The sequence below is a fragment of the Apium graveolens genome, unplaced genomic scaffold (genome assembly GCF_009905375.1).
Source record: "Apium graveolens cultivar Ventura unplaced genomic scaffold, ASM990537v1 ctg5852, whole genome shotgun sequence".
In the NCBI taxonomy this organism is placed as follows: Eukaryota; Viridiplantae; Streptophyta; class Magnoliopsida; order Apiales; family Apiaceae; genus Apium; species Apium graveolens.
This window is the reverse complement of record NW_027419124.1, coordinates 32,859-49,287: the sequence shown is the minus strand read 5'-3', so window position 1 is coordinate 49,287 and position 16,429 is coordinate 32,859.

Below are 16,429 nucleotides of genomic sequence, written 5' to 3'. Positions count from 1 at the left end.
TAAAGGAAATATAGGAATCATTTGAGATTCTAAATGATTGACGAATCATAAAAGATTGTTTTTGTCACTTACCCTCCTAAGAGAGAGGCCACCCGCTGGTGAAAGGCCAAAGAAGACACGGAGCAAGAGATTATAATAAACTGATTTAAGTTCAGTCTATTGTTTTCAGGAAAGTACTTCCCAAGGTTATGGAGATAGTGTAAAAGCTTTAGAGCCAGAACAAAGGCAGACGAGTATGATGAAATTATGAATCTAAGTTGTAAAAGTTGTCAAGATTCGTTCTGAGGACATGAATCCAGAATGACGGGATGTTTGAAATCAATGCTTATGTTGTGTTGGTTCATGAAATAATGATAAGAGAAAGGAAAATAAAAAGAAACTGAAGTGGAAAGGAATATAAAGGCAATAGAGTTTGAGGAATGATAAGGGAGTTGGGTATGAGGAAACCCTAAAGACTCGTAGCAATAGAAATAGAAAAGTATGTAATCGTCAGGATGAGGGTGATTCACCATGAGTTAAAATTGATGGTTGAAGGCATAAGAGATACATATATTTTATCCCCTATAAGTTGGGAGGATTCGAGGAAACCTTGAGATAGTTCGAAGGATAAATAATGAGACGCAGATAGACTGAGGAGAAAAGGAAGTAAGAAATTAGGAAAATTGGATGAAGGAAGTGACCTTCAAGAATGTGAAGTGTAAGACCGGTGGCTTGATACCCAGAAAGGGATACGCCAGGTATGAAAGATATCCCAACATTGAGATGATTGTTGAGATAAACAACAAAAGTAAATAAGGAATTATTAAGAAGAAGTTCAAGTTGAACATGACCAATATCTTCCAGAACATCCCTATTATCATTACCAAATTAGGCAAGCAAAGCGAAAAAAAAACCGTTGTTATCTTTTGGAGGCCATATGGATTGACCTCAGTTTGAATAAGGATGCTATTGTGAAATTAAGTATAGACTATCGAAGTGAGAATGATTGAATAAGGTAATCTATCAAGTATATATGACTTGATTTATCCATGGAAGAGTGTAAGTATCTTGTAAAGGTGGAATTAAGGATAAAACCCCGATAACTTGAAATGAATCCTAGGGGAATGCATAAAGGTTGGAATTTCACCCTTAATAGGGAAAGCATGAGTTTTGACAGTATGAATTGGAAAGGATTAAGGTAACAACAACCTTTAAGGATCAGTGGAGAAATTTTTCAGAAGTATATAGATAATGATTCTGGTATTAGTAAATGGTATCTTAATATGCCCTGTGCCTAGGGTGTACCTGATGAAGGATTTAAGGATAACCTTAGAGGTCTTACAAGGAGAAAAGGTAATATTCAAAGTTCTCAAGAATAGAAATTTTGATAAAGGAAATATGACGTAATTATAATAATGCCAGGTGTGGCACGTGTCAAACCATAAGAAAGTATAGATCGACCCAATGAGGGTCGAGATTGGTGAAAACAAGAAGGACCCAAGATAAGAGACGTCCTAAGTATGATCGAGAGTCAGTCATGACAATGTTCACATCTAAAGACTAAGGCAATGACTTATAGAAAAAAATGGTGATTTTTTTTTCTTCTCACCAGGACTTAAGAAAAGCATTTTCACATAAGCAGTGATTGAAATGAGGTAGAAAATTTATTTGGAGGTGGTTAAAAAAATGACATTGATTGTAAGGAAATTTTACTATCAGGAAAGGTCAAAGACGTGGCCGACACTTTAAGTGTAAGAGGACAATTATAAGCACGCGTGCCAGAGGAATACAGTGACGATGGTTAAAGCCGTGAAGGTTGTATTATGGTTTGAAAGATTGACATTTCTTTAGATGATTGTACGATGCTCAACCGTAATAGTAGTTTGGTAAAGATTTAATTCATGTTAGCACTGTGAGCGCGCTATCTTGAGATAAGCCAGGACCATGTTACGAGAGGACTAAATGAACCTTTGAGCTTCATGTCTACTAATAAAGACATATGGTTAATAATGGTATTAACCTGCTATCGTTGCTTTCATTGAAACTCTTCTGAAATTTTATCTGCTTCATGTCATATGTGCGTCAAGTTCAGGAGTGTTCTTCATGAATCATGAGCGGTGATCATGTTACCTCCTTAGAAGAATTCGATACGACAGATATGGACTCCGTATGGTTAGCTATTAAGATTCTAAGGAAAACGAATGGCTACCGTAGGTCCGTGGTGGACTATAATAATGCATCAACAATTCTTTGAATAATGAGCCGATTACAACCGTGAGAGTTGTATGGTAATGGATGTTGAGATTAAGTACCACTAATCGGGTTGTGGTGATGTATAAGTTATCATTGATAGACTAATTAAGTCGATTATCTACCCATTGAATATTTATTTCTTCTTAGCAATAGAGAGTCGTATTACTATACGAGGAAGGTTGCGGTGCAAGCATAAAATTCTAGTAACGAGGAGGTCTAGAATGAAATCCCAGATTCGATTTTCGCTGTCGAAGGAGTTTTAACGATGATTGTTTATAAGCTCGAGCAAGAGCATGGGTCCACAGAATGATTGACGGAATAGTAAATATTCAGACACGTGAAATATGATGCTATAATACTTGATGTTGATATATATACATATATGTTTTGTTCTCCTATGAAAAACCTCTATAGTTCAGAGGTAGAATCCAAGCCAGATATTTTGTGGCAGTATATTTTATATATATACAATTCTCTTCAATTCGTTCTTTTCTCTCCTTTTCATTTCATATAAGCTGAGAAGAACAACCCTTCCAGAAGGGGAGGTATTGCCGAATGACTATCTATCTGTGTGATAGAAGCCTAGTAGGATACCATCTATTGTTTAGTTGCTTGTCAAGTACTAAAGGTTGGCCACCTTCTGTACTAACTATACAATGTAACAAGTGTTCATGATCATAGTGATCTCTCAATAAATTCTTTTACTTCTATATGAAGGACCAAGCTTTCAAAGATGGAGGCAGCTAGAGATGAAGTGGTACCAAGTATGGTGGTATTCCGATTCTAACACGTTCGTGATACTAAGGTTGACGCGATTATTAAAAGGTTATAGAACGCTAACGAGCAAAAGTGAGAGTCTGTACAATAGACTTGAAAGAAATTTGGAATGATCACTTAACGTGTATTGAGTTTTCTTACGATAATCGATCGTATGTCAGTATCGAGGTATCGCCGTATGAGATCCTTGAGGGAAGACAATGTCGATCTCCCTTATGTTGGGATAAAGTTATAGAACGCAAGATGCTCGGACCCGAAGTGGTCCAATGGACCAAAGACATAGTGGATCTAATCAGAAGATGGATGACAACAACACCAGGATGGATAAAAGAGGTATGTTGATTTGACACGAAAGGACAAAGAATAGGAAGTAGGGGACCTAGTGTTGTTATAGGTATTCCCTGGGAAAGGATGGATGAGGTTCCAAAAGAAAGGAAAGCTAAGCCTACGAATTGTTGGACCCTTTGAGGTATTAAGACGTATTGGGAAGTTAGCATATGAGCTATCCCTACCCCCGAACATGTAGCAAGTTCATAACGTGTTCCACGTATCAATGTTAAGGAAGTATAATTCGGATGCCAGACAAATAGGGGCATATGAGCGCATAGGCATGCAACCAGACGTAACCTATATGGAGCAACCATAAAGGGTTATAGATCGAAAAGGAACAAGTGCTTAGGAGAAGGGTTATCAAAGCAGGCAGAATTTGGTGGTAGAACCACAATATGGGAAAATTTACTTGAGACTTAGAAAGTGCAATGCTAAGAGAGCATCCCTATTCATTTTCTATCTGATTCCGGGACGGAATCCTTTTAAGGAGGGGAGACTGTAATAACCCCAATTTTTGGAAATTTTTGAAACACGGATGAATAGTAACTTTTGCTGATGATGCTGGTTAAGGAAAATTATCAGAACACGCTATATAGGAGTACTGTTATGGAAATTCTAAGATCGTATTAGTACTCCATAAAGTAAATAAGTGTATGTAAAGATCGTTAGAATCCAAATTCGAACACTTTGATTTTTGCCAAAAATCCACCATATACCGAAAGAATTGAGTATAAGGCAACATGATTAAAGGGATTTAAATTCAAGGATTATAAGAGAGGATCATAAAAGGAATACAAAATATTGAGAAAGGTTTAGGGGAACCCAAGTAATAAGATCTCGGATATGATCCCTCAAACGACGAACGAGAATGAAAGTTAAGCGAACCGTAAAACAAATAAGCGACCAAGAGACAAGCTTGTACAAGAAGCCAATGATTGTGACATCATCAAACTACTAGGAAGAGACATGTGGCAAATGGATGACATAGGCATGGTGACATAAGCATGACAAATGGAGGGATTGGTTGGTTGATTTTAAGCCATTCATTTTTTACCATGGTAAAAGGATAATTAACAAAACAAAACAAAGCAACCAAGCCAAAACAAATCAAAAAAACAAAATACAAGTTGACTTTCATTTCCTTCAAAAAGCTCTCGGCCAAAACCAGAGCAGCAACTTCAAACTACCATATCTCCTTCAATACTCACTCAAATAGTATGGTATAACACCTCCAAACCCTAACTTTACTTTGAGTATTATGATGGTTTTAATGGTTATAGTAAATGAGAAGCATGATGCTTGTGTGTTTAGAGTTTGGATTGGAATTGTAGTGATTTGGATGTTGAAATCTTGTTTATAGTTAATAAAACTTAAGTATAGCTAGTAGTTCATGTGTGGGGTTGTATAAATTAGAAAGCCTTGAGGTTTGGGGACTGATGTAGTAAGGTTTGGATGAGGGTTGGTTGTATTGTTGGTTGTGAGTTGAATGGTGGTTGTTTGGAGTGGTTTAAAAATTGGAAATCGCGTAAACATAAACGTCATAATGCCCGATTTTCCTTAACTGTCCTGTTCTTAACTTTAGGACCCGTGAATTCACTGAAAGATTCCAACCTTTGCCATGTTTAGATAGTTCATGTTACGAGCTTCGTTTTGATATGTGGTTCGCTTGAATCCGATGTACGGTTTAGAAGAAACGACCGTTTTAAGTAACGTCGTTTCGCGAACGAACCATTACCCCTTGCCTTACTTTGAAACCTTGGTTAAGGCCCTTAAATGACTAATTGGAGTATGAAACAATTATGTAAAGTGTACTAGGCAGTTGGTAGGGTATTCGCGAAAGCATCGCCTTAAAATTCGTAACGGTTAATTTATTAAAAATGGTGGAGCCGAGGGTACTCGAACGACTTATGTGATTTATTAAGCGTAGAAATGACCATAAGCAAACGTTAGGGTTCAATTGGTTAAAGTCTAATTTCTTAAGCGATCGTGGTTTAATTCCGACTTATGTTGTTGTTCATAGGTTACCGGACCCACTCTAAACTTAAGTCTACCCCGGAGCACTCAGGCAAGTTTTCTACCCGTTATACTGTTGTTGTGATGTATATATGTATATGCATTATCTTGTGATAAATGCATTATTGTTATTAGCAAATCTTGCGATATATTGTAGCATGTTGATATGATATATATTCATGCCTGTTTCGTAATCTTGATATCTAATTGTTGATTCAATTGCTTATAAGTTGTATAATACCTATGCTAGATATAAGCAGTAATTGCGTATACCCTTAGTATAGGGGACCCAAAGGTGAACATTTTCTAAAACCGGGAGTCGATGTTCCCGAGTATATTATATATATATATATATATATAAATATAGTTTTCAAAACTATGAATCAAATAAGGTTTATTCGATAACTTTATTTTATTAATGAATATTATTTTGAATATTCATTCGAGAGCTTATGACTCCGTCTATTTTATTAATGAATATTATTTTGAATATTCATTCGAGGACATATGACTCCGTTTATTTTATTTAATGAATATTATTATTTGAATATTCATTCGAGGACTTATGACTCCAATTATTTACTAATTATTGTTCTTTATTTTATTAAAGAATAATGTGTCGATAATCAAACTCACTTTTGATTATTCAACTAAAGATAGTACTTTCGTATAAGTATATCTTTGGTTATTTAATATTCATTTCAAGTATAAGTTTTAAAACTTCTACTTCAATTATTTTTATAAAGATTATTCTTTATGGGAATATTATTTAAATAATAATATTCAGATATTTTCTAATATATTGGGACTGATTTATTTTATTAAATCACCATCACTCCAAACATTCTTAAAAATGTTTTCGAGTCTTCAAAATGATTTTAAAGGTTAGGGCGGATCCCAAAACTCATTTTTATATTTAAGATCCTCCTTTCGAAGGGGATTTAAATACTCGCTCAAAACCTGAGGGATCCGACTCTGTGGTGTATTTTATATTCGCAACAAGGTTGCTATTCTGATAAAAGAGTTTTTGATTACTTACCCAAAACTCGGGAAATAAAATTCTTGGAACAAGTTAATCCATTAACAGGCATCGCCTGGGAAATATCGGTGAGTTTTCCTTCCCAACTAGATACGACTTCTTGGTGGAGCCGTATCAACAAGTTTCTACTTGGGGAAAGTGGGGACGAGCTTTACGTTTCAGAGTCATGGATTTCATCTGACTAGGAGTGGCGTAAGTGGTCGAGTGGCGCCAGCCCAGCCTTATTATATTGGCCCAAATGGCCCGGAAGTTCAGCTAAGACGGTCCATTCCTAAGGAGTCCAGTGTTCGGTTGACAAGTAAATTCGACAGGTTCTCCTCTACATGTAGAAAATGGTGGGGTTGCACTACTACGACTGATCATCGTAAGTGGTCTTCCTGGCGCGGCAAACTCCCGTAATGAGTTCATCATCCAGTTGGATATTTCTGCAACACTACCCGGAGGATTTCGGTCGAAAGGCTACGAATGGGTGGTTGTCGAAGCATTGACAGGGTTAAGCAATTATAATGGTGTTTCCATCAAATGAAGTATCTCGTAACTTCATTTTATTCAATAATATTTCAAGGATTGAATCTATTCAAATCTTATCTTGTAGTCTCATCTATGTGATGAACTTTTGAAACGGATTATACCTTGAACGGTGGTAATTCAAGTAGTATTCGGAGAAGATATAAGTATATTGGAGTATCTCGTAACTTCATCTTTTAAACTTATATCTAGTAAATGATTATCTTGTGCATGTCAAAGATTTTCAGAAAAATGTTGAGACAAGGTTAGATATATGAGATCACCTTGCAACGATATTTTTATACAGTAATAAACTGGAACTCTGTGTATATTATACATGTCAGAGGATTTCTAAGATTGTGAAAAGTATATAGGTATATATATACTGAATATTTTGTAACTTGGTCGCGTTAAGATATCAACTTGGTTCATTTCTTCTTGACCAAGACTTTCATGAATACTATGAGAATGCTCATATATTGTTAATTATTATACATACTATTTCGGTGGGCTTGTTGCTCACCCTTGCTTTCTTCTTTCATCACACAACGACAGATAGAAAAGATGAACATGACCAAGCTTCCAATTCGCAAGCGGTTAGGAAACGTTCCGCGGTTTTCTGGAAGCGTTGATGCCGCTGTAGCTGAGGTAGGAACTACCAATAGGCTAGGCTTTCAACTATTGATGAACCAGACTTATGTATATTATGAATTGTAATAATGGAAAAGAATATGTAAATTATTCATAAACCCTTTTGAGGTGAAATGGTTTACAATTATGGAGTAAAATGAATTGTGTTATTTTTGGTATTCATCTCTGAGACTATAACTTGTGGTGTGTGTGTGTGTGTGTGTATATTGTGGGGTCACAGTACTCAGTAGTTGGTTGACTGTTAAGATTAAGTATTGATAAGGGAAATGGAACTCGTGACAACCCGAATCCCCGACCCCGGATTTGGGGTTGTTATAATTAGCCCATGATAGAACTCATCGTCATTATGGGTTCATATGAAAACATGATAATAACACATGAGAATAACTAAATAAACTACTTATATTAAACCAGAGTACGTCACAAGAGTAAATAGGTTCAAAGTAATCTAGCATCCAATGTTACAATGAAATAAAGAATCACAAGAAACTATGCTTCCTCTTCGTTGTGATGTGCTAAAACAGTCTTCTTCCTTATCTCCTCGCTCCCTGATTGATACTATGATTTAACACCCCGTGAAACGTCTCTGAAAACTACTTATATAGGAGTCCCACAAAACCCAGCTATCTCAGAAGTTGGAAGCTCAACAGAATTAGGAGTCTAAAAATAATAATTTAAATTTACGTCCCTGAGCGGCCGCTCAGCAATCCTGAGCGGTCGCTCAGCTTCCTGAGCGGTCGCTCAGCAGAGCTGATCGAGCTCTCAAATCCCTTCTGGAAAAAAACTCTATTTTTGCTCCCTTTCTTTGCTGTATTCTGCTCCTAACTTCCCACTCGCAATGCCAAACCCATGCCAATGCTAATTCTTGATGAAATCTCTCAACAAATGCAAGTAATACCCTGAAATACACAAACACTAGAAAAAACGCATCAAATACACAAAATACTTGATTTCAAGACATCAATTTAAGCTATTATAAGACGTTCTAAGTGGTATAAAATGCCGCTTATCATTATTCCCAAACAATCTAAACAAGAATTAAAGAAGGGGGGTTGAATGTAATTCTTGCTCCTTTTCTTTTTAAGAACTGTTCCTCTATAAATATATAACTGTGTTTGATTTAGCAAAGGTGTGGAATGAATGTAATATTGAAATCAAAGCACAAAATAAATAAATACAAGTATTTAAAAACTTTCTGGTGGATTGAACTTTTCCATCAGAGATATATATTAAGTAGAGAACTCTGTGTTACAAATGTACACAGCTGCTTACAAGTTGAAAAACAAGAACAGAGAAATTCTTTACAGATTTTGCCTTATCTATTTCTCTAGTAAATTGTTTACTAACTTGGATACTATTGAACTTGCTACACTTGGTTTATATATCACCAAGTTACATGATAAAGAGACAAGATAATAAGACAAATTGTATTTATTCTAACTTCATGCTGCTACACTTCTCTTTCCAGCATCTTTGAATATCATCTGTTTAGCATGGAAATGGAAATGCTTCTTTGTTCTCTAAATCCTTCAAACAGGATGCTACATTCTATTTGCATACAACCAACACATGTGACTGTCAAGTCACTATCAACTGCTATTTTGAATTTGAACATCCGTTGTAACTTAGATTGATCATCCGTTGAAACTCTGGTTGATCATCCATCGAGACTTATGTTGATCATCTGTTGAAACTTTGTGAATCATCCGTTGAGACTGTCTTTTTGGCAGTTAACTCTATTTCATTTATACAAGATTACAAGGCATCTAATATTTACAATTCACCACCCTATCTTGCATATCAATCTAGTAGTCAACATGACTTAAACATTCTACAACACCTAGTTCACTAAGCCATTTAAGTATACAGAAACGTGCTACTAGTCTTATTGTACATAAGCTACTCTTTCAACGGATGTTGAACTAATCATCCATTGAAAGCTACAAAATCACTTAATTAAAATCTACTAAGAGTTTTGTTCAAGTTATCATCAAGTACACAACATATTCCTAACAATATCCCCCAATTTATGTCTACTGGAATTGTAGCCATAAATTAAGAGAAACTTGATGATAACAAAACACTCTATGAATACAGTATGAGATAAAGTAGATTGAAATTTATAATTGCTGCAATTTATTGAAAAATCTCACAAAGAAAGATTTGTAGAGTATCTTACAGATCATTTTCAAGGTGCTCCTCTAGACTGGGCAAATTTAGATCATTTCCTTGATTGCCTTGACTTCTTTTCTAGCTTCATATTATTTTCCTCAATTTGATTTTGGAGTTGTCTGTAAACTTCAGATTCATCTTCATTTGTCTGATCTAGCTTTTCTTGCATCTCTATAAGAGTTTCATTGCTTGCAATCTTTAGTTGATCTTCCAATCTAAAGAATCTTCTAATGTTCTTTTCATCCTTGAATTTTATAATCCAGTATGGCCTCAAATGCACCCTAACTCTAGTGAAGGGAATAGTCAATACTCTTGAGAGTGCATTTGGTCCTCTTCAGCTATTATTTATCTCCTCAATCTTGTTTAGTACCATTTTCTTGGAAACTATGTTAAATCCAAAGTTCTTCTTTATTGAGGAGAAGACAGTCACCAAACTTGTATAGCCTTCATCGAGAATTCTGTGAAGTGGCCAAGTCATCTATTTACCACCCTTATACCTGAAGACTAATCTCTCTGGAAGGTGCTTGTAGGCATCAATAGATCTAACTTCTTCTAGCTCATCCAGATAGAGATTTATGTCTGAAAATTCTTTAATGTCATATATGTAGAGTTGATCTCCCTTGTTGATATTAGGCTTGGGTTTGGCCACTTGCTTGGATTTAAGCTTGGTAGGCTTGACTGTTTTGACTAGTCTTGCCTTTGTCTTCCTTTGTTTGGAAAAGATTGGAAGGTTTAGATCAGGAAGAGGCAGGCTGTCCCAATATATAGGCTCATCCTTTGGAACAACAGGATCACCATGAAAGGTGATGTTGGGATCAACCTTGAACTCAGCCTCCTTCACAGTGGGTGTGACTGATTGGCTTGTGGTTGTAGATTGGGCTGGCATGTAATCTTCCTTGTCTTCATCAAAATCTATCTTCCTCTTTGCATGAATCTTGTATCTAAACTTTCTCTTTATCTTCTTTGGTTCTTCTTTCTTTCATTCATCCTGATTTCTAGTTGTCACAACAGGCAATGTAACTTTTTTGGTTGCAGGCTTTTTGGCTAGGTTCTTAGCTTCTAAAGCAGCTTGCTTTTGTTGTTGTTTAAGCCTCACCTTTTATTCTTTCTTAGATTCTACAAACTATGGATGTCCACCCACCACACAGATTAGTTTACCATTCCTGTAGATCTTAGCAATTCTGTTCTTTGACACTGTATCTCTGGGATCCTTGGATAAGGCAATAGACCTTGCAAGTACCTTCTTTTTATCTGGCCTAGGTGTTTCATAAGATAGGTCCAGTGGATTTTTGTCTGAATTCTTTGGATAATTCCTTTTTGGTTGAAAAATCACACTGGCCTTTGGAGACTTGATTGATGAGGGTTGACCCCTTTCTATGTTCCCTAGGCTCATTTCATTAGCTGAAATTTGTCTCAATTTACAGAAGTGAGAAAAGACCTTGTCTTGCTTCTCAATTAGACCAAATTTCTTCTTGATGTTTTCATCAAGCTTCTTCCACTTTGCATCTAGCTCTTGCTCAATTGCTGTTACATCAAGTTGTTTAAATTTGTCATTTGACTCCAACTTGGCTGCTGCTAGATTGATTAGATCAATGTTGTCCAAGACTGGTTGCTTAGTAAAAGCAATTGCTGGAATAGTCGCCTTGCTAACTTGTATGTTTAGCACTTGATCCCCCTCACTTATTGACTCCCCTTGACTAACTGGAACAATTGAGTCTTTCTTCCCCTTTTTGTTAGCATCAAGTTTAGTGGAGGAAGAAGTTTGTGCAGCCACCAGTTTTTGAAGTAGCTGAGTTTGTGGGCTTGATGTATATGGATTCGAGTGATTGAGGTTTCCAGAGTTTGGAGTCTTTTATCCAAGGAGTCCACTTTGGTGTCTAGATGATAGTTTTTCCTGAGTTGTCTGTTGATGTCTAGCATGGTTGTATCGGGAAACTTAGCATCCAATCTATCAGCAACATCCTTTTTGACCTGAGAAATTTCTGGTTTCAGTGCAGTTACATCTAGATTGTGTTGGAGAGACTGGATTTGGTGTAGTTGAAGAGAGTCTAGATGTGCTTGAAGAAGTTTCTTGGTGGTGGCATTTGTAGTGGCTTGACGAGCTGTATGAGTTTGTTGAATTATGTGAAAGAGAGTGGATTTGAAATGATGCTCATCACATTCTTTGGAAAACACCCAAGATAGAATGTTTGACCTTGAGCTAGGGCCTGTTTCTCCCCCTATATCCATGAACTCTCATTCTTTATCATCTTCACCCCCAAAAATATCCTCAGAACCACCAGTTTCATAATCAACATCGTCACCAACTGTGAGTAGCATGGCTGTGATAGCATCCTTAGCCCTTTTGCATAGAAGCAGTAGTGTGCACCAAGTTGAGTAGCTTATCAGCCTCCTCATTGCCCTGTCCAGCCAAAGTTGATATGTTGTAACAGTATGAGTAAATGTCTCAGCATCCAAAGAGATAGAATCTATGAAAGCTTGATATTCTTGCTGAAACAGTTTCCCTTTTTCTGCATCACTGACATTCATTGACTCACTAGCAATAGTTTCCATCCTTATCTCTCCTGTACCTGCTTTTCTCTCATGTTCTCTCTGTTTTTATATCAAGGGCTCCCCTTAGCTTCCCACCCTCACACCCTCACCTTCACCTGGGACTCCACTCACTCACTTTTGCCAAGCTGGAAGAAATAGCTTGCATATTTTCACTCTTTACCTCTCCTTTTGCCTGAGAGAAACTTATCATCTCACTCAATTCACTCCATTCCCTCAGTCCTAAGAGTGATTGTACAACTACTAGATCATATGCACTTATAACATCTGTTGAATTTTGAAGTGGTGCAATGATATTCAACAGATGAGAAACATCCGTCGAAATAGTAGTTGAGAGTTTCAATGGATGATTGCTGTTAAGAACATCCGTCGAGATATAATCACTTGTCAACGGATGAACAATATTTATTGAAATAGTGGAAATGAAAGAATTTGAAGTAGAGACTACTGTAGAATCTGTGGTGATTGATTTGAGATTTTGCAAAAATGTTTCAGTAGACTCAGAAAGAAATGGCAAGTAAGACAACAAATCATCTAAAAGATGATGCTCACTTTCTTGGATTTTTGGCTCCTCCATGAGAGTTAGAGATGGACAATTAGGAATTGATGTATGAATCATATCTACATACAGAGAATTTGTGGGTGAGTTTGGTGTGTTTGGTGCTTCTATTATTAAATATTTTGGTTGTGACTCCACATTTATTGGAGCCACGTCAACCTTACTTTGAGAAGGTGCATGTACTGAGTTTTTGACTGCAGTAGGCACAGTGTGTGCACCCTGTGTATCCCCAATTGTTTTGGATTTCTTCTTTCTAGCATAAGTTTGGGGTGATCTTGTGTCCCTAACTCTTTTGGCATGTGCTCTTGGCTGAGAGCTTTGTTCAATAGTTATATCCATTTGGGAGGATGCAACTAGCAATGAACTAATATCCTTATGAAGCATGCAACTAGCAATGAACTAATATCCTTATTAAGCACTGCAGTTTGTTGGGAAACTGCAGTGTGGCTAGGCTGGGATTCACTCACCTCTCCATCCTTATTCTTAGGACTTCTTTGATGTTCACCCTGTCCCTCACCAGCCTCACTTCCCTTCACACTCCCCTCTTGGCTTTGTGTAGATTTTACAACTAGTTTCTGTTGAGAGAAACTAGAGGGGGGCTTTCTTTGATTTTGGTTTGGAAACCTTTGGTTTTATGGCTTGGGTAGGCATCTGTTTGGTCATATTCACAGATGCCATTGCCACAGTTGATGGTAAAGAAGCAGGTGGTTGAGAAGTAGTAGTAGAGACAGAAATATTTACCTCACTTGCCTGAGCCAATTCCATGATTGGCATGTAAACTAGGGGAACCTCACTGTGATGGTTTGCCCTGTTCAAGTCAGCAATAACCCTTCTTTCTTGAACCCAACAATCAAGCTTGTTAGTTGGGTTCTCAATAATAAGATCTTCAGAAATAAAGTTAGCCAGTAACATAAAAAATCTAGCATAATATATGTTTTTAGATCTTTTCTTAAAGTCTCATAGCTTAAAACCTAATTCAAACTGAACATACTCACTAAAGTTATGATACTTATCACTAAGCAACATATAAAACATGTTTACAAGTGAATAAATTACTGCATCATAATTAATAATTTTTCCAGAAAATACTTTAATAAAAGAATCGCAGAGAAAACTCCACTCCTTTCTGAGGCCTTTTCTTCTGACATCACCTAGCTTGGTGGGGTCAGAAACATAGCCCATAGAACTGAGCATGGAACTTACATCTGTGTATGTGTGTGGGCTTAGTGTATTATTCTCAGGCAATTGAAAATAAGCACAAATTATATCACTGTTTATGCAATAGTTTGTACGTTTAAGAGAAAAGGTAATGGTTCTGTCACTTGAGTTGTAACCAGCAGTGGTCCATATCTCTTCAACCACTTCACAGTAGATGACATGAGACTCTAGCATAGCATACTTCAGTTTGCAACTTCGAATGAAATCCATCACTTTGTGGTAATTATCAGAAGCAACAATTTCTTTGTTTACTAATGCAACGAAGTTGTTCTTTTCATACACAAACCCAGATTAGGACATGATTTTGACTACCGGTGTCATTGCTGAGAATGAAAATAGTTTGCAGAGAGAATAAGATTTTGCTTTGGAGAAGAAATAGTTAGGGAAATTGCTTGAGAAAGATAAAAGTAAAGAATAGAAATGAAATTGGCTTATATACTTTCTCAGAAGTAAACTGTCAAAAATTAAAAGTAAAAAAAAATAACTAATCAAATTAGCCCAAAATAGCCGTTAAAAAAATAAAGAAAACTGTCAAAATTCTAAGATTATCCGTTGAATTATACATACAAACTGTAAGTAAATTCGATGGATGACGCTTAAAATTAACGGCTAAGATTGAGTACAATTCGACGAATGATGACAAAATTACCCAGAGTAATAATTGATACTTCTATGGATAATAGAATTCAACGGATGTTCATTTTCAACGAATAACGAACATCCGTCGAGATATAAATTTTGACTTAGCCAAAATTTTATCTTTGACAGGAAATACCAACTTTTACTCTGGATGCTTTTTCATTTGCTTGGACATCAAAATAGATTAAGAGTAGTTAAGCATACCTAACTCACTTACCAACCTAGTGAAGGTGGATTCATCAAGTGGATTGGTAAAGATGTCTGCAAGTTGCTTCTCACTTGGAACAAAATGAAGTTCCTCAGTACCATTCATAACATGCTCTCTAATGAAGTGGTACTTGATGTCAATGTGCTTGGTTCTTGAATGTTGTACTGGATTTTCAGTGATGGCAATAGCACTTGTGTTATCACAGAAAATAGGAATCTTATTCACCTGAACACCATAGTCTAACAGTTGATTTTTCATCCATAAAATCTGTGCACAGCAACTACCAGCAGCAATATATTCAGCTTCAGTTGTAGAAGTATTAACTGAATTTTTCTTTTTACTGAACCAAGATACTAGCTTGTTTCCTAGAAATTGACAGGTTATTGTTGTACTTTTTCTATCAATTTTACAACCTGCATAATCTGCATATGAATAACTAGTTAGATCAAAACCAGAATCTCTAGGATACCAAATGCTAAGTTTTGGTGTTCCTTTGAGATATCTGAAAATTCTCTTTATAGCTATTAAATGAGATTCTCTAGGATCAGCCTAGAATCTAGCACAGAGACAAGTAGCAAACATTATAGCTGGCCTACTAGCTGATAAATATAAAAGTGATCCATCCATGCCTCTATAGCTTGAAATATCCACAGACTTTTCAGTAGTGTTTAATTCAAGTTTAGTTGCCGTGACCATGGGAGTTTTTGCAGATGTGCAATCCATTAAGTCAAACTTCTTCAACAGATCATAAATATATTTGGTTTGACTAATGAATATTGCATCACTAACTTGTTTAACTTGTAAACCAAGGAAGTAAGTTAGTTCTTCCATCATGCTCATTTCATATTTACTTTGCATCAATTTGGCAAACTTTTTACAAAGTTTTTCATCTGTAGAGCCAAATATAATATCATCTACATAAATTTGAACAAGTATACTAGAGCCATTAACATTTCTAAAGAATAAGGTTTTGTCAACAGTACCTCTAGTGAAGTGATTTTCTAAGAGAAACTTTGACAAAGTATAATATCAGGCTCTAGGTGCTTGCTTCAATCCATAAAGTGCTTTCAAAAGATAGTAGACATATTTTGGAAAATTTGGATCTTCAAAACCAGGAGGCTGACTAACATAGACTTTCTCCTCCAAATCTCCATTTAGAAAGGCACTTTAACATCCATTTGATAGACTTTGAAATTGGCATGAGCTGCATAAGCTAAGAATATTATGATGGCTTCAAGTCTTGCAACAGGAGCAAAGGTTTCATCAAAATCTATTCCTTTTTGTTGACAGTAGTCTTTAGCAACCGATCTAGCTTTGTTCCCGATTACTATGCCATTTTCATCCATCTTATTTCTGAATACCCACTTGGTGTCTATAGAGTTCTTTCCTTTAGGCTTGGGTACCAGCTTCCATACTGTATTCCTTTCAAATTGGTTCAGCTCCTCCTACTTAGCTAAAATCCAATCAGGATCCAATAGAGCTTCCTCTACCTTTTTAAGCTCTTCCTGAGATAGAAAGTTGCTATATAGACATT